The sequence below is a fragment of the Neovison vison genome, chromosome 1 (assembly GCF_020171115.1).
Source record: "Neovison vison isolate M4711 chromosome 1, ASM_NN_V1, whole genome shotgun sequence".
Taxonomy (NCBI): Eukaryota; Metazoa; Chordata; class Mammalia; order Carnivora; family Mustelidae; genus Neogale; species Neogale vison.
The window spans coordinates 299106404-299127952 of NC_058091.1; the positions used below are offsets into that span (position 1 = coordinate 299106404).

Sequence of the window (21549 nt, forward strand, 5' to 3'; positions counted from 1 at the left end):
TCTGCCCTTAGCATTCACTCATTTTATTTATATTTTTATAGATTTACTTATTCTGGACATTTAATATAAATGTATTCTTATAACATATGACTTTCTATGATGGTTTCTTTAACTCAGCATAATGTTTTTAAAGTTCATATCCATCTCGTAGCATGAATTAACACTTCATTATCATTGTTTAATGATACTCTATCATATAGGTATGCAACACCATATGTATTTATTCACCATTTCTTTGGACATTGGGTAGTTTATACATCCGAGCTCTTATGAATAATGTTAATGTATATGTTCATAGTCAAGTTTTATGGTTTTTTTCGGACATATGTTTGCATTTCTCTTACCACATTTAGCATTAGGATTGCTAGGTCATATGATAATTTTGTTCAACATTTTGAAATGAACTTCCAGAATGTGTTCCAAAACAGCTACACTATTTTACTTTCCCATCAGAATGTGTAAGGGTGCCAATTTATCCATATCCTCACCAGGACTTGTCATGATCTCTCCTTTTGCTGATAGCCAAGCATCAGCTTGAGTGTGAAGTGGTTTTGATTTGTGTAACCTAAACAATAACGACATTGAGCATACTTTTATATGTTTATTGACAGCTTGTATATATTCTTTAGAGAAAAGTTTTCTTTTATTTATTTATTTTCAGCATAACAGTATTCCTTATTTTTGCACGACACCCAGTGCTCCATGCAATCCGTGCCCTCTATAATACCCACCACCTGGTACCCCCAACCTCCCACCACCCCCCCCCGCTGCTTCAAACCCCTCAGATTGTTTTTCAGAGTCCATAGTCTCTCATGGTTCACCTCCCCTTCCAATTTACCCCAACTCCCTTCTCCTCTCTAACTCCCCCTGTCCTCCATGCTATTATCCAAAGTCTCTGTCAATCTTTTCTTTTATTGAGTTTTCATTTTTATTATTGAGATGAAAACATTTTTTTTACATATTTTAGATAAAATCTCTGTACCAGATATATGATTTAGAAACATTTTCTCCCATTCTCTGATTTGACTTTTCACTTTATGATGTCTCTGGGTACAAAGGTTTTGATGTTGATGAACTCCAAATTATCTGTTTGTTTGTTTGTTTGTTTCCTTTGTTGCCTGTGTTTTGGTGTCTTATTTAAGAAACTCTTGCTTCATCCAACTGCACAAATATTTAGTCCTGCCTTTTTTCTATATGTTATAATTTTTTCTCATCTGTTTATGTCTGTGATCCACTTTGAGTGAATTTTTTAATATGGTTTGAAAAAGGATTCAAACTTCGTTTTTTTGAATGTGGATAATTAGTTGTTGCATAATCATTTATTGAAAAAACTTATTTCCCAATGAATTGTCTTGATATCCTTTATGAAATCAGTTAATTATAAATATAAGGGTTTATTTCTAGACTCTGACTTTTATTCCATTGGCCAATATGTTTATTCTTATGACAGTATCATGCTATATTGTGTACCACAGAGTTGTAAGTTGTGAACTGGGAAAGTGTGAGTCCTTCAACTTTATTCCCCCTTTTTAAGATTGTTTTGTCTATTCTGAAACCTTGGGTTATATGATCATCTTAATAATTTTGCAAAAAAGTTAGCTGAGATTTTTGGTAGGTATATTATTAAATGGGTAGATCAATTCAGTGAGAATTATAATCTTTGTATTAAATCTTCTGATCTATGAGCAAGTGATGTCTTTTAGTTTACTTAGGTCTTCTGCAATATCTTTCAACAGTATTTTATAATTATCAGTATATAAATTTTAAACTTTTGTTGGTAAGATTATTCCCATGGTATTTATTCTTTTTGATGTTATTTTAATGAAATTTTCTGATTCATATTTTCAGATTGTGTACTGTTAGTGTGTAGAAATACAACTTATTTTTGTACACTGATCTTGTACCCTATAAACTTTTACATTTTTTAAATCAGTTCTAATAGATATGTGTGTGAAAGGGAATGAGTGCATGTGCATCCCTTAGGATTTTCTACATAAAAGATCATTCCTTTTGTTAATAAAAGAAGTTTGAAATCTTCTTTCCAATCTGAATATCTTACATTTCTTTTTCTTGCTTAGTTGTCCTGGCTGGGACTTCCAGTACAGTATTTCACAGAAGTGGTGAGAGTGAACATCTTTGTCTTATTCCTAATTTTAAGGGAAAGGTTTCAGTTTTTCTCCATTACATATAATCCTAAATGTTTATTTCTTTTTTTTTCATAGTTATCCTTTATCAAATCAAACTATTCCTAGTTTGTTGAGTATTCTTATAATGAAAAGGTATTGGATTTTGTCAGATGACTTTCTGCATCTATTTGAGAAGATCATGTGTGTTCTTTCCCCATTATTCTATTTAATAATACCTATTATGTTGACTTATTTTCAAAAAGATATTAAACCAAAATTGCATTCCTTAGACAAATCCTACATGGTCATGGTATACAATGCTTTTTTATATATTGCTGATTAATTTTGCTAGTATCTCATTGATAATTTATGTATCCATACTCAGAAGGGATATTTGTCTGTTGTTTTCTTTTCTTATAGTGCCTTTGCCTTGTTTAGCCACTGAGGTAATTAATATTGGCCTCATAGAATTGGAAAGGTGTCTGTTACTTTTTTGAAAATTTTAAAGATTAGCATTACTTTTCCTTCAAATGTTTGTTAGAACTCAATAGTGAAATGATCTGAAGTTGAACTTTTCTTTGTAGGAAGGATTAAAATGACTAATTCAATGCTTTTACTTATAATAAGTTAATTCCTGTCTTCTGTCTTAAATTGAGTCAGTTTTGGTAGATTTGCAGATTCTTATAATTTATTTCATTTCGTCTATGTTATTTACTTTGGTGGTATTTAAGTGCTTATAATATTGTCTTACGATCCTTTTTGTTTATTTTTTTAAAGATTTTATTTATTTGAGAGAGGGAATGAGAGAGAGAAGACAAGTGGTGAGGAGGGGCAGAGTAAATTATAGTTCTGGATAATATATTTGTGTTGCTTGAGCAACTAAGTTTGTCATAATCTGTTATAGCAGTAGTAGCAAACTAATACAGTGTATTAGCTATAGCCAAAAAAAAAAAAATGTAGTTTTACCAGTTATCACCTTTAAATACTTTGCAGTATCCACGCCATCATCTTTTTTTCACCATACGATTTTACACATTTATTTTTTGTTTGATTTATTACCCAAATAATATTTTTTTCTAATCTAATTAGATCATGGTTAAATAATAGGCCTGTATAACTCTAATCTTAATGACACATGTGGCCTATTACTTGATCATTTACTACTAATTTCACATTTTATCTACTGGAAGTAGAATATTATACTCTAAAACAGGAAGGGTACAAATATTGTATAAGCTGGAAGTATGTTGAGTTGTAAATACTTTCTATTTTGATTCACTCTATTTTTGTTGATATTATTTTTTGAAGAAAGGTATTTTTTCTCAAACAATTGACAAGAGATTGTGCTAAAACCCAGGTAATATAGTTACTTTTGCATATGATTTTATACTTCTGTTTAAGCTCTATTTTTAGTCTATGGTATTAAATGCATGCACATTTTGAACTGTTGTATCCTCCTAAAAAATTAAAATTCTAATTATTACCTATAGCCATCCTCTCTACTTCTCACTTACTGTTTTTCCTCATTACAGTTCTTCCTCACTTGATAAATTCAGTGATACATTTTAAAGGTATATTTTAGTACCTAATTTGTAGTTTCATGTGGAATGATCATTCTGAGCATCTGTCCATTTTGTGATTTGCATTCTGACAATTTAATTTCTTTCATGTCTTCAAACTTAACTATAATTAAAAGAAAATAAACACTGGTAAATATAGTATTCACCAAAATCTTGAAAGAGTTTGAATATATCATCATGAGTAACATAATCTTGCTACCTACCAATAACATGATTCTGTTCAATATCCATGTTGTCAAAATTAATATATGGATAGATTTTTACTTCCATTTTAAATGTATACAGTAATTAAAAAAAATAATTTATTCTGATTTTCCTGACAAAATGAGAAGTGCTTTGCTGTTTCTAGAGCACACCGCAATGCAAACAGGATTAATTTACAATGTTGATAAAGCAATTCTGTATATATTCATTAGGGAGAAACAGAGCACTAGTAAACAGAAGGGAAATTATTTGTTCAGGAAATACTGAATTAATTTGTAGTAGGTTTCAGTGTATCAAGGGAAAGCTCACTCCATAAGAGAATTAAAGACCAGGATTTAGTGAGAAGCATAGAATGAAGGTTGAAAATTTGCTATTAATATACAAGTTGAAGGTGTTGAATTCTATATGTTGGTATCATAAAAGAAGTGATCAGAAAAAAAAAAGATTGAAAATATCAAAAAAGGAATTCTATAAATTCTGGTTAATTTGTATAAGATACAAAGTATAAAACCGTTACCCAGAAAGGTGTTATTCAGGATTCAAAGACAAGATCATAAAAGTTAAATTGAAAAGCCAGATGTCCATATAGTTATGACTCCGGTCAGTGTTTAATATAAAATCAGCAGGAACTGACATACTTTGGATCAAAGTAACAGAACTTGCTGTGTGGTCTAGGCAATCTGCTCAGACAAGTTCTCACAGAATTTGTGCTTCTTTTTAAAGCAATTATGCAGAATGGTTTAGTAATGTTCAACATATAAAATGGTAGCCTTTCTTCCTGTGAAAGGCAGCACAATATATGAAAGGCATAGAGATAGACAAAGAAAAGAAGCTCCCACTTAGTCTACCATCAAAAATCTGGCTCACCCAAATAGGAAAAACAAATAAAGGAAAATGGAGAGGGCTTTAGATTTCATGCTTAAGATATCTTTTTTTTTTTTTTTTAACGTATCTTTGAAAAATCTACAGAAGTAAGTATAACTCCTCACGTCCCTTTCGGCTTAGGTATTCAAGAAATGTGAGAATTTTTCAATACGCAGGGTAATTCAGACAGCAAAGTCCTGGGTTACTGAGTCCTGCTACTAGCTGGGCAGCGCACAAGTCAAAATTCAGGTATGGTAGGTCAAGAGCTTTCTGAAGGATGCCCTCGGTTTTGACAGAAGCTTCCTCGAGTTTCCCCAGTGTAAATCCCGAACAATGTCTCTAGTTCCATCAGAAGCACATCCCTGACTGAGGCTGCTGTGGGTCTCCGGAGTGTCCATAATAGAGCATTCCTAGCCCTGGGGCCCAGGCATTTGGAAACATGCTGATATGGGTCACAGTAGACTGAGGATATAGCTATTTGCGCCTTGCAATTGTAGCAGGAAAAAAAAAAAAGTAAAATGCGATATATCTAGTGGATTTATATGTGTTCTGGAAAACATCTTACAATCATTATTCTAATGGAAAATTATATATTATTCTGAGTTCTGCAAACTAAATATATTTTAACTTAGAATCTGAGATGTTAAAAAAAGTACTTTAATTTTAGAGGCAGGGAAAGCTGAAATAAAACAAAAACAACAAGAGCTCTGGTACCTTTTAGGAAATTGACCTTATTAGGCAAGTTGGTTAACATCTGATTCTCAGCTTCTGCATCTCATATGGGCATAATTTATCTCCTACGCTCAGGTTAGCATCAATAACATATCGAGTGTTTACGAATAGTATTAGTTATTGTTATCACCGTTAGGTTCTACTTTTGGGAATTTATGGAACTGTGGCAGTAGTTTCCTGTAGTTGTAAAACTGGTATTAGACCAAAGCCTGTGCTTTAAAAAACACAGATTACAACTGAAATTGTAGGTTTCAGTGGTAATTGGGTTATGGATAAACTACTCTCTGTTGCTCTCCTTGAATGAAACGAATTAGCTTCTATGTTCAGACAGAAGTAAGCAAGGGTAGAGTCTATTCAGTGGGCACTGTTCATGCAGAATCTGGATGTCGGTCAGTATCAGGTTAAAAAATTGAAATGGGAACTTCTGAAAATAATATCTGGCGCTGATAAGATATAACAGGACAGGACAAAGAGTCAAACCATAGGTACAAAGTGGAAATGCGGTAATAGGCAGACCTCGGATGTAAAGATGCTTGCAACTTATGGGCCAAAGCCTTAGGAAAAATGTTGGGTATTATAAAGCAATATAGAGTTTTTTAAAATACATTCTCTTCCTTTTCTTTTCATTCTATCCTTTTCACCTTTTCTTCATTTTTGTCATAACAATAAGAAGTAATTATTATCAATATTCTTTGATGATTTATCTATTTTTTTGTTTTGTTTTGTTTTGGAAAACCTCAAATATACAGAAAAGTAAAGAGAAAATATTTTTAAAAATCATAAAATTATTATGAAATGTTAGGTAGATATGCTTCACTGATTTTTTTTTCCTAAAGAATTTTAAGTATAATCATAATCATCTTGATTTTGCACTCCCACATCCTTCAGTATTCACCTCTAAAATATAAGAATGGCCTCCTACATTTCCCATTTACATTTTACACTAATTTCTTAGTGCCATCTAACTCATTGTTCATATTCAAACATCTTTTTTTTTTTTTTTCTAAAATAACTTTGATACATTTTTGTTTAAAAGAGACCCTTGCGGCGCCTGGGTGGCATTGTTAGTTAAGCGTCCCACTTTTGGTTTCAGCTCATGTTGTGATCTCGGGGTCATGGGATCAATGCCCAAATATGGCTCTGTGCTCTACATGGAGTCTGGTTAAGATTCTCTTTCCCTCTCCCCCTGTCCTTCCTCTGTATGCTTGCGTGCTCTCTCTCTCTCTCTCTCAAATAAATAAATCTTTTTCTTTTTAAGATTTTATTTATTATTTATTTGGCAGAGAGAAAGAGGCAGTGAGAGAGGGATCACAAGCAGTGGAAGTGGGAAAGGAAGAAGCAGGCTTCCCGCCAAGCAGAGAGCCCGATGTGGGGCTCCTTCCCAGGACCCTGAGATTATGACCTGAGCTGAAGGCAGACACTTAATGACTGAAACACTCAGGCGCCCCTCAAATAAATAAATCTTTAAAAAAAAATAAAATCAAACAAGACACAAACAAGGATTACGGATTACATTCTCTTGTTATGATTCTTAATTCTCTTTCTCCATTTCTTTCTGCAACATTGAACTGCTGAAGGAAGAGAGCACGTGAGTTGACATGTAGATGTTTATTCAGTGCAGTTTAAGTACTTGACACTCATATTTCACAAGTTACGCTGTGCCTCGCCTGTTATTTCAAATCACAAGGCATCCAAATCTCTGGTCATCCCACCAAGACTAATCGTCAGTTGGGGCAGAGGCAACCAGATCCCTATGAAGCCTCACTTTCCAAAAAATGTGTAATCTCTGAGCTGATAGATAGCATGTGAATATCTAGTTCTCCATTAATGCTTTACTCAAAGATTTCAGTATGTGTGGATGATCCAATTCCTCAGAGGCTAAAAATGAATTTCGACCTTGACATTTACCATATATACATTCTTTAGTGGGTGTTCTTAAATAAAGAGGAGCTTTTCCTCATCAGTTAAGCTGGTTGGTTAATTTGAAATGTAGTTTGTGCAAGAAAGGCAGGATAAATATATTTTTTTTCCATTTACAAATTTTTAGAGTGAAAAAAAAAACAAGGATAATAGTCATCTCTAATTGTGGCTTTTATTGGGTAGTTTATTAGTTTGTTAATTTATTTTATCTTGTTTTGTTGCTTTGCTTTATTTTCATCTGTTTGGTTCATTATGTCTTTCCCATTAATCCTTAGAAGGGTATAAGTTTTGTTCAGCAGGGAACTCAAGAGAAGCATAAGCACTCTTCTGTGAAATCTCTGCTATTACATAACATTTCCAAAGACCTAGAGGACTTTCTTTCCCCAGTATTTCCAAATATAAAAGTAAGAAAGATTTTGGCATTTTTTTATGCACAATGAGTGATTATTTCTTTAGGTAGATGAGTAGATATAGAAACAATTTAGCACCATAGAGAAACATTTCACTTGAGCCTAATGCAAGTAGTGAAGCAAAAATACACTGCTTTTAATGATTAATTATGATTAAAAAAAAAAAAAACAAAGCTGTGATTAGCAAATCTGAGATACACCCAACACTTTAAAGTCACTGTTATACTGTAAGATACAATATACACACTTTCTTTTTTTTTTTTTTTAAAGATTTTATTTATTTATTTGACAGAGAGAAATCACAAGTAGATGGAGAGGCAGGCAGAGAGAGAGAGAGAGAGGGAAGCAGGCTCCCTGCTGAGCAGAGAGCCCGATGCGGGACTCGATCCCAGGACCCTGAGATCATGACCTGAGCCGAAGGCAGCGGCTTAACCCACTGAGCCACCCAGGCGCCCAATATACACACTTTCTGTGAGGATGTAATCACATAAAGGTGATGAGAGAGTCATGGAAGTTTTGTTATTGCACATGACTGGAGTCTTGGTTTTGCATTGTATCTAAAGGAAATTCTATATGGATTAGCCAGGAAAGGAGGTGTAGACACCAAAAGTGCCTACAACCCTGTCTTCTACTGCATGATCTGGTCTTTTCAAGCATCTCTACCCAGCTCCTTTTCGTAACTCTCTTTTCCACAACTAAAATATGCTGACATGCTTTAGATTTTCTTAACTAGTGTCTTCCCAATTAGATTTTCACAAATTAATTTATCTCTTTGCAACTTCAGAGCCTTTGCAATGCTTACCCCCATCCCCCCCCCCCCCGCCACCACGCTCCACAGTCCCCTTTCCCATTGTTTCCTTTACAGTTGATGTCATCATTGATGGCTCTGGTCAAAATCACTCAAAATGGGGACATCTTTTCTGATCCCTCTGGTGAAGTCGGGCTTCCAACTCTATGAAATAGCCTGCAATTCTCCTGCATGATACACCCAGAACGTGCAATCACTTAGTTGTTAGTACATTTGAATAATTTGTGCCTGCCTCTCCCAGTTCTCAGAGGGCAGGGCAGGTGCCAATTTCACCACTGTTTTTCAAGAAGTCCCAAAGAACCTGGTGTGTCATAAACCTGTAATAAGTGTCGTTTGAATACATTCATGGAACCAGATCTTGTATCTCTATTAGTAGCAAGTATATTGATTCCTACTTTATATTTTACACTTTACAAAATATGTGAAGAGCAAAATAGGAGAGGAGTCAGACTCTCACTTCCTCTATGTCTGCTTTAGACTTTTTAAAATCAAGAGATACATTCATTCTGTTTTGTAATTAAAATGTAAAATAAATCTAATAAAAGACGTTGAACTAAAGTTTTGTAGCTTATACTCTTAACATTCTGGGAGTCTATTTCTTTCCTCACATGTGATGCATACGATTCCCAGTGAACTAAAAGAAGATATTTAGCCAAAATATGCCTCTACCCTTAATCAAAGCAATCGCCTCTCTCTACCACTCAGCATTGCATTCACACTCATCCTTGCCAAGTTACATTTTATTTTGTCGTGTATGTATTTTGATCACATTTAATCCTTTCTGGAACAAGTCAAGACATGCATAAATACATACCTAACACTTTGGAAACAGCACGTAAAGGTGTTTTGGCAATTGCAGATCTCTACTGAATATTTTCAAGTATATAGGTGAAAGCACTGGTTTATTTACTGTGTATGGAAAGAGGTTTGTGTCCCATAAATCATTACAATGTGTCAGAGCACTTGAGCATTTTGACTTTCAAGGTAGCTGGGAAAACCTGCAGAAGATCCCTGCTGTGGGGTTGTATCGGGTCACAATTATCTAAAAATAATATTTACATGTATTTCTGTGTACATCGTAAGATTCAATGAAGATGCATTAAAGTCAACATCAGTGTTTACATTCACAGTATTTAAAAATATTGCCTCCCTTTATCTGATGATTCAATTTGGAACTTAACCAAAGCTTATTTTTGTTTGAAGTCGTCACATTTCAGTCAGCCAAGGGTCAAGAGTGATAGATATTTCAGGCTTTCCACTTCTGTCTGCTATTTACAGAGGTTCATAATTCAAATGGAAAATTAGCTCTTGGATGAAATGTGACATGTAGATTTTAGGGATGCCATCCTATGAAGAAGCTGATCACCCACTTCCCCCTTTATTTACCTCACCTAAACCTGAAAGAATATGAATGGTATGGAAGAGTCTACAGATAAATTGAATAAGGAAAGTTATGTCCTGCTTTTTTTTTTTTTTAAAGATATTATTTATTTATTTGACAGACAGAGATCACAAGTAGGCAGAGAGAGAGAGAGAGAGAGAGAGGGGAGGAAGCAGGGTCCCTGCTGAGCAGAGAGCCCAATGCAGGGCTCGATCCCAGGACCCTGAGGTCATGACCTGAGCTGAAGGCAGAGGCTTAACCCACTGAGCAACCCAGGTGCCCCTATGTCCTGCTTTATTCAATTTTCATTATCTGTAGAGTTTTGTAATTTAATTCTCCCAAATTATTTCTCTGTCTTAAACTGGTCTTTTTTTTTTTTTTTAATCATCTAACCTTTAAATAAAGACTTTTGGGAGTATGTCAGGTTTGAGGAGCAATTTTTTTTTTTTTTTTTTTTTTGCCTTGATTGCTTCTGGAAAAGTCTATGGATATTATTGAGTTGCAGTGGAAAACCTCACACATAAATAGGGGAGACGGGCAAAAAAAGACAGGCATCTAGTTAAGTAATATAGTATAATGGAGAACACGTCAGACAGTCAAGAATACTGAATTATAATCTTGATTCAAATACTCTAATACGTGTGACATTAAACATGTAACTTATATTCACAACACCTTAACTTTATGGTACAAAAAGGGTAGGCTCAACCAGTGAAGTTTTTATTTGTGTATTTGTACAGAGGAGGCAAATTTTAAGGAATTTTTATGAATTACTAAATATTTTGTAGCTATCTCTGAAGCTGCAGGGGTTCCATTCAGAATTAATGTCATGAAGGATGAAAATCAAGTTTCCTATTTAGAAAGAATACATGACTTTAACTTAGAATGGAAATTAGGGGCTAGAGCAGAAGTTAGGAAGAGAGATGAGAACCCAGACAAAGACACATCTTCCGTTTGCCCCTCCAGATCCACTCTTCACCATTTTGTGTCCTAATCTTTTCCCTAAAAGGCTGAGATAAATATACGGCCTTCTGTGGCCTTCTAATTTCCAGTTCGATTCTGAATTCCGTGAGTGGGAAGTAGCGGTAGGAGATTTGGCAATAGACATGGAGTCAGCTAAATATAATTATTTATTTGGCTGTATCCCTCCTGGGTTATTTCTTTTCCAAAGACCACTTCTGTCAAGCCACCCTCTGTGTATTAATAGCCTCTCTGGTTTCTGGTAAGTGCTCTCTCCTTTCTCTTTCAAGCCGACTAGTGGTAAGGGCTACTCCAATGTTAATAGTCTGGGGTACTGCGTTATCTCTGCTGACTTTCCTAAATCCTGCCCTAAAAATAGTTCCTGTATTAAATGTCCAGATGTAGCAGCTTTAGTGATCTACCTGTTTCCCACTGGCACCCTGACTCAAACAGAGATCAAAATGCAGGGGCAACACCAGGAAGGATTTCAGCACCAGAGTTAGCGGAACGTGCTTCTTTTTTTTTTTTTTTTTAAAGATTTTATTTATTTATTTGACAGAGAGAGCACAAGCAGGCAGAGAGGCAGCAGAGAGAGAGGAGGAAGCAGGCTCCCCGCCGAGCAGAGAGCCCGATGCGGGCCTCGATCCCAGGACCCTGAGATCATGACCTGAGCCGAAGGCAGCGGCTTAACCCACTGAGCCACTCAGGTGCCCCGGAACGTGCTTCTTAACAAGTAGGAGGAGTGACATAGATACATGAGTTGAGAATGATTTTCAAGTTTGTGAATGGTTTTGCAATTGATTCAGAATTAAATATAGGAGTACGAAATTTAAGTGTGTGTAAAATGGAGATGGTTTTGGGTTAATGTTGTGATGCCACAATAGCTTTCATATCTAGGAAACAGAAATGTGGATCTGAAAAACATAAGATATGTAAGATAAAAATATGTATTTTCACATTGTTAGAATATAGCATGTAAACTTAGGAAAGCAGTGACATTTTTCAACAACGAGCACAATATAGTAGTTGAAGTTACTGAAGAGATTGGTAGTAATACAGCTTAAATTAAAGAGCTTGGGTACAAGGCCTATCCTATATACCCTCATCTCTCAAATGGAGTAACATGCAGAATTGTAATAATATTAATATCACATAATGCATATAAAATCACTGGCCACAGATCTGAATCATAGTAAGTGATCAAAAAACCTATTTTTCTTCTCTTCACATTGAGGGAAAATGGGATATTGATTTTTTTTTTAAAGATTTTATTTGTTTATTTGACAGACAGAGACCACAAGTAGACAGAGAGGCAGGCAGAGAGAGAGAGAGGGAAGCAGGCTCCCTGCTGAGCAGAGAGACTGATGCGGGACTCGATTCCATAGACCCGGGATCATGACCTGAGCCGAAGGCAGCAGCTTAACCCACTGAGCCACCCAGGCACCCCAGGGATCTTGATTATTAATGAAGTTTATTAAGAGCAAGTTCCATATACTAGCATAGTAAAACATATGAGAAAAACTATAACGAAAGTTAAAAGAAGGTATTAAAACTGGAAATTAAAATACCCAATGTTTCATTGAGCTGATTAGAATTATAAACATAATGAAAACTTTAATTTCTTTTCTTCTTCTACTTTTTTTTTTTTTTTTAGATTTATTTATTTAAGAAGGAGAGAGAGAGCGAGAGCGAGCGAGCGAGAGAGAAAGAGAGAGTGGGCACACAGACAGAGGGAGGGGCAGAAGGAAAAGGACAGAATCTCAAGTAGACTCTTGGAGATCATGGTGCCCAAAGCAGGGCTCTATCATACAACCCCAGGACCATGACCTGAGTCACCCAGGTGTGCTCCAAAGACTTGAATTTCTATACTAACTAACAATACTACATAGGAGACCTTATTCTCTCTTCAAAAAAAAAAAAGATTATTTGAGAGAAAGAAAGTGTGTGCACAAGCAGGGGGAGGGGCAAAAGGAGAGAAGGAGAGAGAGAGAGAGAGAGAGAAGAAAAGCAGTCTCCTGCTGAGCTTAGAACCCAAAGCACGGTGATCCCAGGACCCTGAGATCATGACCTGAGCCAAAACCAAGAGCCAGCCATTTAACCCAACTGAGCCACCTAGGTGCCCCAGAGACCTTATTCTCTTTCCTTAAATGAACGCATAGCATAAAATGAGATCACTTGAGAACTTTTGATATAATTAGAATGTAGAGGGGCATTAAAACTGGGTTGTCCTTACATCTGTAGGAACTGGATTGGTTTTATTTATTTTTTTTAAATCAAGTATGTTTCTTATATGTACTAATAGTGAAATCATGCATATTTGATATTCTCCCTTAAGATTCTAAATGCATGGTGATCTCAATGGAATAAAAACTTACTTGTTTACCTGAGATCTAAAGTAGGTGTTCCATATGCCAGGAGACTTCAAGAACTCAGTCTCCTTCCATCTTCTAGCAATACGGTCTTTTCCTTCAAACCCTCAGCATCACATCTTGCATTCAAAAAGAGCTCATCAAAACGTTTTCTTAAATAAGGGCAGTTCTCTTCCTTAAAGGAATTCTGATTTTATTTGCTTAAATTTTAGCATTCCTTGCCACTGTATCTGTGTGTCTACTTACATTTCTGCCCATGTAGAATTTTGCAGGCATTTTTGAACTTTAACATTCTGAGCAGTGAGCTAAGAATTGAAAATATAAGGATGCATAATATCTAACAGCTATTCTTAGAGTCTAGCAGAGAAGGCAAACACTTAGGCCCAAAACTTCAGTAAATATTACAAGTGCTACAACAGAACTGTCTTACGAGTGCTATAAGAATAGGAAGAAAGAACTTATGTATTCATGGTGATTCCCCAGGATACTAAGAGGAAGAAAAGATTTCCTAGCTTACCAGGTGACATGAATGAATCACTAAAATAGATTTTTCCATGAATATGAGCAAGTGGGTAAGATGGCCTCCATTATCTTGGGGTCTGTGGCTAAGATAAGACCCTAAAGACCGTAATAGAAAAGAGAAGATACTGATACCTTGGAGAGAGTAAGGATTAGGTGCATCTTCAAAGTGACCATTCCCCTCATCTTGGTGGTTCTTCCAGGATTGGGACAGATCAGATATCTGGCTTGATCCTATGGCTGTGCCCCCTTTTGGCTTTCTTGCTGTTCTCTGTTTTGGGATGGTGTGTCAGGGCTGAGAGGGCATAGGAGGTCACCCAGATGGAGCAGGGGTGTGGATACTACGTGGACATTGAGCTCCTGACCTCTCCCAATGCTTCAGGCAATAACCCCCAACCAGCTCAGAAGTAGCTGGGTCCTGCAGGTCCAACCAGATGAACCACAAGTCTTGTTCTTGAATTCCATGGGTGAATGCCAAGGAACAGCCATCTCTAGCTACTGCTGAAAAACTCTTTGGGGGTGGGTATGAGATTCAACTCACTTGGCTGCTAATGAGCTGACCCCAGGGCTGGGAGGCTGTCTTGCATTTCCATTCCACTGGAGATCCCCTTCTGCCCTGGAATGCCATGGAGGAAGGCCTCCAACACATGTACACACTGGACATCCTCAACTGGACCTGCCCTGCTCTGGGGTCCCTCTCAGAAGACACGTCCTTCACTGGTGGACTGCAGCACCTGCCAACAGCTGCTCCTTTGGAACTGCAGCACTTGCTGGCCAGCCTGTTGGTCAAGGGCATGGCCATGAGGGAATAGAAATGCAGACTGTCACTGATGTCAGCTTGATAAGATATAAGAATGAGCCTGGCCTTGTCACACTCATGTTGGGGCCCGGCCTGCCGCATGTGGACTTCATTCCCTGACCCTTGGCCATAGTGTGCCCAAGAATAAAAAGGAAGGACAACTCCATCCTTCTCTCTACACCCATTAATCCGGAAGAGGGAAGGGGAAGAACCACTAGTGTTCCCTGGCCAGGTCTCAGTCCTGCCCGTGGTGGGGGACACACGTGAGATCTGTCTACCTTCTGCCAGGTCGTCACCTTGACCTTCACACCTCCCTGCAAGGGTGGAGATTGGAAAGAGGTTAGTTTTTAGGGGAGCCACTTTTGGCTTTGTGTTTTGGAGAGACAGCTCATGGAAGGGAGTTGTGCAGCCCTTGAGAGCATTATAGTAGACAAGAGGCTTTGGACTCCCTTTGTAGCCTAAGCACGATGAGATACAGGGTCCTTGGGTCCTTTCCTCACAGGAAAACCACAGCCTGACCATGTTCAGGGAGTCCAGAAGAGAGAGGGATGTCCTTACCTCCAGCCACTCTCATGGGAGCTGGCAGCCAAAGCTGAGAATGGAAGAAAATGAGCCAGTGTCAGTGGTCATGCTAGGTACACTGGGGCGCTCAGCTGTAAACTGTATTTTGTCTCCTGTTATGCTTGAACCTGTGCAGCAAGATGGGTAGGCACAGGAAAATAACTCACTGTTATATGGTCCCCCAAAACACTACATGGCCGATCCCTTGGCCCATAACATAAGAGCATCTTGACAGTTTTACTGCCCTCCCTTTTTTTAAAGATTTTATTTATTTATTTTACAGACCGAGATCACAAGTAGGCAGAGAAGCAGGCAGAGAGACATGAGGAAGTAGGCCTCCTGCTGAGCAGAGAGCCTGACATGGGGCTTGATCCCAGGACCCTGGGATCATGACCTGAGCCAAAGGCAGAGGTTTTAACCCACTGAGCCACCCAGGTGCCCCAGCCCCCCTTTTTTTAAGTAGGCTCCATGCCCAATGTGGGGCTTGAATTCATGACCCTGAGATCAAGAGTCAAGTGCTCTACCAACTGAGACAGTCAGGGGCCCTGAGGCTTTTATCCTTTTTTGAAGGTCTTTAAGAATGCAATATTTTTATTTAATACTTATTTAAAACATATTTATGTTTTGGGTTTAATGATGCTGGTTTCAGTATTTGTAATTTTTTTTTGGGGGGGTAATGCTTTTCCTTTTTAAAGTGTACTTTTGCTGATTGTTCTTGTGGGGAAAGGAAGCAGCAGTCACTTCTGAATGGTCAGATCTCTCTGTAGGTTCATGGGTGGCTCAGAACCATTCACTGTGTGTGAATTCTGGCTTAAGGAGTGTGTGGTATTAGGAATCATAGCAGCTTTGTGAAGATGGGCAGACCCTTCCAGCTCTATTCTTCATAGCCACAAGTGCTGGGCACAAAGGAACCCGTTACTGGATGAGGTTAAATAAGTCTGACACTACTAAGCATGTGTGTTTTTATTTATTTATTTATTTATTAAGACTTTATTTACTTGACAAAGAGAGATCACAAGTAGGCAGAGAGGCAGGCAGAGAGAGAGGAGGAAGCAGGCTCCCTGCCGAGCAGAGAGCCCGATGCAGGGCTCCATCCCAGGACCCTGAGATCATGACCTGAGCCGGAGGCAGAGGTTTAACCTACTGAGCCACCCAGGCGCTCCAGCATGTGTGTTTTTAAAAGCTGATATTTATTACCTATAAACATTTACTGTGTATCAGTAACTTTATAATTGTCATCTGTCATCCTCACAGTCACTTGGGTAGATGCACCCTATGTGTCTACTTCCTATACTCTGAATTTCTCATATTCTAGGACATGGGCCCCATAACCCCCCTCCAAACCACAGCTGTAGTGAATTTCCTAGGCTCCCTGCTGAGGCCAGACTCTCCAGCTGTGAACTAGATTCTCGTTTCTCACCTATTCGGGGACCTCTGCTGGCATCTTCCCTCCTCCTGTCTCACCCCACCATCCTTGTGACCATTTCCTTTAGCATGAAAACCCTCTCCGAAGGCCTTTTCTCATTTAACCAGCAAGTTCATTTCTTGTTCCAGTTTACGGGAACGTTCCTTCGTAGTGCCGTCTCTAATGCCTAACACTGAGCATCTCCCATTGTCTTCGGAAACCCGTTCGATCATACTGTCATACACATAACTTCACCAGATCTGTTTTTATTAGAATCTCAATGTGGAATCCCAAGGTCAGTTCCGTGATCCTTTTATTTGGCTCCCAGCAGCATTTTCAACATGACATCGCTCCCTCCTCCTTGGAGCATTTCTTCCTTGGCTTCTGGGTCATCGGTCACCTCACTTCCCACCGCGCCTCGGTGTTTATTGCTGATACTTCTGATCTCCCTAACATGCCCTCTCTGAAAGTCCTGGCACTCCATTGCTAAGGCTCCTTCTCATTTGTAGCCATATCTGTGGGATACACGCTGATTGCCACTCTCCGGCTCAACACTCAGTAATATTTTTTCACTTGGATGTTTGTTTCATTGGCATCTCAAACTTAGCATTTCCAAGAGGGAACATCTGCCTTGTACCAACATCTTAGCCGCGATTATTTTAATGCAGTAAAATACTTATTTGTGCGAGTGTTTCCTTTTTTGAAATAGTTATTTTATTTATTATTATTATTATTATTATTATTATTGTGTCTTTTCTTGGCTACCCCACTCCATTCCTGCCTTTTCTCTAGGAGGGAAGCCTGGCTCTTTCTATTTCGTATGCCCTGCTTCTGTGTAAGTTTCTTCTTTGAAGACATTTTTCTGCTTCTGAAGTGGACCAAATGATCTATAATCCTTTGATTCACAGGCAGACAGAACGTTCACTCAAGTCAATAGGAGCTTGCTTGAGTGAGGAGAAAGTGATCAGACTCTTCCATCTAACCTTTGTTTTCCAAGCTGAGCCTATGTTTCTTCCGGAGGTGGTATTATGTCAATGAAAAACTCAGAGTCAATTATCTTCAAACAAGATCCTTTCTCCAATCAATAAAGAACATTTTCCTGTTTCGATTGGCAGACATGAGTTAAATGTTGGCACAGTGTTCAAATACTTATCACTCTGTTAATGAGGGTATTATTTTTTTTGTAATCCCAAAGGAACTGGCATCACAAAGTGCCAGATATAATGTAGTGTATGATGAGTGACAAGAGCTTTTAGCTGGCAGTAATTGAAATGCACAGTTATTGACATGAAAATATATCACCTGTCATCTCATAAGGAACAGTATATTTTGGAAAAAATATATTATTCTGGTTAATTCCTATTTGATCATTGTATTCATAATATTCTCTCATCTGACCTTTTATTTTATTTTTTTCCAATCTTCTGCATGACTTCTATGGTTTCATTCCAGGCAAGGCTTGATTATTACATTAGGGAGACAATGAATAGTGGATAAATTGACCTTGAGTCTGGAACAAGTAATGAAACAAGAAGCAAGATTCGTTTTGTTTTCCTTTTGTTCAGGACCTGGTTTAGTTATCCGTAGGGTAATGATACTTTTCCTTAATTACTGAATTATTCTGACATGCCGAGCTTATTTTATTTCACATGGTTAGTCTTAGTAGAACAGCAAGATGAAGCAGGGCACTGAGTCTGTCATCGTGATAGTTACAAGAGACATAAATTCTGGGTTGAATGGAAATGTCTGGCACTTATTGAATCAACAAAATCAAAGCAGGTCAGAGGTGAAAGAAGTTTTGCTATTTTAAAGACTAACACAAGCTTTTCTGCTTTCTGACAGCTAATTATTTTGACATACATCAGTATATTATGAATTCTTTAATAGTTAGAAGTAATTAGTTATTTTCAATGACCATCTTATTTAAATGCTTATATTAAAAGGAAAATGCATACTTTGAATCTCTATTTAATGTTTGATTTGCATATATGGTTATTACCCTCTGAATGTTCTTAGAGATCTTGCATACTGATTGTCCAATTGTTGTACAGTTATCACACACACATGCACACACACACTTTTTTTGTTTTTTCGAGAAAACCTCTAATAATGAGGAGAGCAGTAGGCTTCAGGAGAGTATCTCCTTTTCTCTTCTAAAAAAGTAAAATCATTACTTTGGAGTAAGGTTGACCGAATTTTAACACCATCTCTGTCCCTTAATAACAACCCACTTGAGATGTAAATTTGGAGTCCCAGCCTCATTTGTCTGTCACAGCTTTTGAATCTACTAAGGACACGTCTGTGAGGTATAGGGATTAAATGTGATCACGCATATATAGCAAGCATCCAGTAGAATGACTTAAAAATAAATGGCTTGCAAAAGATAATAATTTTCTTCTAAAATAGCAGAAAATTTCTCCCCAAATGAGTTAAACCTTTTGGTTAGTAATGCTATAATGATGTGTGTTTATCTCAATTTCTTGGCATATCAGGAGACACTGTTTCTAATATTTCTTATTTTATTACATTTATACTTTAGGATCACTTCTTAGTTTACCACTTATTTGCCCTGTACACTCCCATGTCAGAATCTCCAAACGCAGAAAGTCTTCCTTCTCTTAAATTTACGTTTGTTTTTTTGTTTTTGTTTTTGTTTTTTTTCCCCTTAAGGTTGGTCTGAAAGTGTTCAATGTGTCAATAGAAGTATAGCACTCAAAAACCTGAAAAAAAAAGAAAAACCTGCTCAACTAAATTTTTGTTATGATGCACGTTTGCAATAAAAATTCTTCAATGACCGTACCCACCCTGATAATAACTTTCATGTTCAAATGTTAAATATGAATAATTGTGTCATATTGTATGTATGAACAACCTATAAGGTATCTACTATTAGGGAGAAGATTTTTGAACCTATTAGATGTATCGTTTTGTCCATATTAAACCTACTGGAATTGGAATATTGGAAAGCCCAAATATTTGAAGTCGATGTGAATCCTGCATATTATGGGTTGTTTTCCAAACAGATCAAGCAAAAACAGACCTCCATTTTAGCCCACTAAAACATATAATTACATAAAGGCTGTGGTTAAAAAGTGGAAAAAAAAACCCTAAAAATTATCAAAGGACAGCTAGCATTGTTTTGGGGGGTATTTTTTTTTTAAAGATTTTATTTATTTGAGAGGAAAGGGAGATGGATTACAGGGTGGGGGTCAGTGAGGGACAGAGGGAAAAACAGACTCTCTACTAAGCAGGAAGCCCCATGCACCCTAATCCCAGTACCTGGACATCATGCTATAAGCAGAAGGCAGAGGCTTCACCAACTGAGTCACCCAGGCACATGAAAGCTAACATTGTTAATAATTATTTTAAAAATAGTAAAAAAACCAAATGTATATTCATAAGAGAAAAAAAACATTAATTTATACTATAGTGACACATGGAGTACTATAAAAATATAAAATGTGAAAATGAATAAACTACATCAAAACTATAAATAATGTTAGAAAAGATATTGAGTGGCAAAAATGTCATACAAACTACATACAATAATGTACCATTTTTGGAGAACTCAATTGTTAAAAAGAAAAAAAAATCAAGTACACACATACCTATTAAACCTGGAGATACGTGCATATCCGCTAAGACTAAATGCTAAAATGAGCATAAAATTAGAAACAGATTTTATTACAGTCGTCACTGTTAAGAGTGGAGGGGAAGCCAGTGGATGGGATAGGAGAAGAGGGGAGAAGTAGCTGCAGCCGGACCCTGTCTCATATGCTTCACATAGAGGAACTCATTTCACACTCATAACCATCTCCTACAGCAGGTGCCGCTGCCACCCCATCTTGCAGATGATGCAAATCAGTCCAAGAGTTTGTCCAATGGTGCACAGCTATTACCACAGGACCCAGATTTAACCCAGAAAATCTCGGTCCAGAAGCTGTGTTCTTCATTATTGAGACAAAGTCTGAAATCCATATGATGTTCAAGTTACTTCTATTGTTATGCTAGTTTTAAAAAAATGGGTTAAAGTCAGAAACAAAATGTAATATATGGCTGGAAGTTGTCAAAATCCATTAGAATCATAGCAATGGCCTTTTCCCAAAGTGTTTTTTTGTTTGTTTGTTTTTATTTTTTTGGTTTTTTTTTTAGAAAAGAGTATACAACATAACGATTCTGTTTGGATCTCTCTGTTTACTTAAGAGCAAAAGAAGGAGTGCACTATAAATATTCTAATGATAAAATAATATACATATTTGATACTTATATGCATGTCCTTATTAATGTTCTAATGAACTAATGTTCATCCTGACCAAATTTTATGCTTTCTTTCTAATCCCAGTGATGTTTGATTCTAAATTGTTTTTTTAACAGTGTTCAAATAGTCCAGAAGTAGTTTATAGAGTGGGCATAAATGAAAATGCCTTTTCTATCCAACACCATGAAATTCCAATGATAAAGTATGTTAGCAAATTTCAAAAAAAAAGGATATATTTTTACTATGATTTATGAAAACATACTATAAGAATTTATTGGGAGAATGGCCAGAGGGGATCATTCTGGACTTGAAATTAAATCTCAACTATTTGATCATACTTTTAAAAATGGTTTGATGCTTTTTATTTTGTAAGGGTACTCTTTTTGTTGTTTTTGTTTTTGTTTTGTTTTTAGATTTTATTTATATTTGAGAGAGAGCCAGTAAGAGGGAGCATGAGAGGGTAGAAAGTCCGAGGAAGAAGCAGACTTCCTGCGGAGCTGGGAGCCCTATGAGGGACTCGATCCCAGGACTCTGGGATCATGACCTGAGGTGAAGGCAGTTGCTTAATCGACTGAGCCACCCAGGCGCCCTTTTGTGAGGGTTCTCTTAATGGAAGAGATAATTCCCCATAAGTTACAGGAAAATGCTTAATT

At 37.0% G+C, this 21549-nt stretch overlaps 1 protein-coding gene across 3 annotated transcripts in view; it reads left to right on the forward strand.

Annotated features, from left to right (window-relative positions):
• CDH12 (cadherin 12) overlaps positions 1-21549 on the forward strand; it is a 998981-nt gene that overhangs the window by 233740 nt on the left and 743692 nt on the right. The window contains exon 1 of one of the 3 annotated variants that reach the window (XM_044233522.1): positions 11701-11718. The exons of the other annotated variants lie outside the window; for them this stretch is intronic. The gene's annotated coding sequence lies outside the window, so the exon portion shown is untranslated. Of the gene's footprint in view, positions 1-11700; positions 11719-21549 lie in introns of those variants that run through there. 3 annotated transcript variants of the gene reach the window in all.